The sequence below is a fragment of the Trichechus manatus genome, unplaced genomic scaffold (genome assembly GCF_000243295.1).
Source record: "Trichechus manatus latirostris isolate Lorelei unplaced genomic scaffold, TriManLat1.0 scaffold00228, whole genome shotgun sequence".
Taxonomy (NCBI): domain Eukaryota; kingdom Metazoa; phylum Chordata; class Mammalia; order Sirenia; family Trichechidae; genus Trichechus; species Trichechus manatus.
Genome location: NW_004444164.1, coordinates 2,891,324 through 2,892,864, shown reverse-complemented (window position 1 = coordinate 2,892,864; position 1,541 = coordinate 2,891,324).

Genomic DNA, 1,541 nt, shown 5'->3' with positions numbered 1-1,541 from the left:
CACTAAGGCACATACTTTGTGTCCATTAGTAGCTGTTATGTCCATGAGTACCTATGGAGACGCTGGGGGAGTGGGCAATTATACCATAACACACCTGTGCACTTGGCACCAACTATTACAAAAAGAAAAGTTATAAAAATAAACACTAATAAATTGATCATTTTAACAAATTATGTTTTTATCTTCCATATTTCATTTCAGTTCTTGGATACATCCTCATATAGACTTGTTGTTGTGTGCCATCGAGTCGATTCCAACTCATAGTGACCATACAGGACAGAGCAGAATTGCCCCATAGGGCGTCCAAAGCTGTAATCTTGGTGGAAGCAGATTGCCACATCTTTCTCCCATGGAGCAGCCAGTGGATTCGAATGGCCAGACTTTTGGTTAGCAGCCAAGCGCTTAACCACTGCACCACCAGGGCTCGTACATACATTTAACATGTTAGTAATCATTGAAGGGATAGAAACTTAAACTTTTAGTTGTTCTTTATCAAAAGCACTTTTCACGATGGTGCAGAATTTTTAAAATAACTTAATTTTAGTGGCTATATGATAGTTCAAGCTTCTTTAACATAATATTATTACTGTTTCATACTGTATTCACATTTAGTTTGTTTCTATTTTCTATTGTAAATAACACTACAGTGAAATTCATGTTGCATATGTTTTTATATTTCTCTTGTAATATCTCCTCAGGACACAAACAATTCCGGAAATAGAATTTTGGGTTGGTAGTGGGAATGCAGATGATGGAGAAATGGAACAATGAATTAAAAAAAATGTGAACCACTACTTTAAATGAAGTCCATTTATTTCATTCTCTGCTTTCATTAATGCTGATGGATTTTTATCTAAACTAAGTTCAAGGTAGAAAACATTTCAGATTAAACATTTCACAAATGAATAAAAAACAAATGTATTAATTTGATTCTAACAATTATTTACTGAGCACTCGATCTATACCTAGCCCTTTTAAATTATTGTGGGTGGTGAAGTATGGTCATCAAAACGTGTGAGACATGGACTTTAGCATTAAGAAATCTTTTGTTGTTGTTAGGTGCCTTCAAGTCAGTTCCCACTCATAGCAACCCTATGTACAACAGAGTGAAACACTGCCCCTTCCTGCACTAACCTCACAATCGTTATGCTTGAGCCTATTGTTGCAGCCCCCATGTCAGTCCATCTCATTGAGGGTCTTCCTCTTTTTTGCTGAACCACTACTTTACCAGGCATGATGTCCTCCTCCAGGGACTGAACCCTCCTGGTAACATGTCCAAAATATGTGGGATGCAGTCTCACCATCCTTGCTTCTAGTGAGCATTCTGGTAGTACTTCTTCCAAGACAGATTTGTTCATTCTATTGGCAGTCCATGGTATATTCAGTACTCTTCTTCAACGTCACAATTCAAAGGAGTCAGTTCTTCTTTGGGTCTTTCTTATTCATTGTCCAGCTTTTGCATGCATATGAGGCGATTGAAAACACCATGACTTGGGTCAGGTGCACCTTAGTCTTCAAGTTGACATCTTTGCTTTTCAACA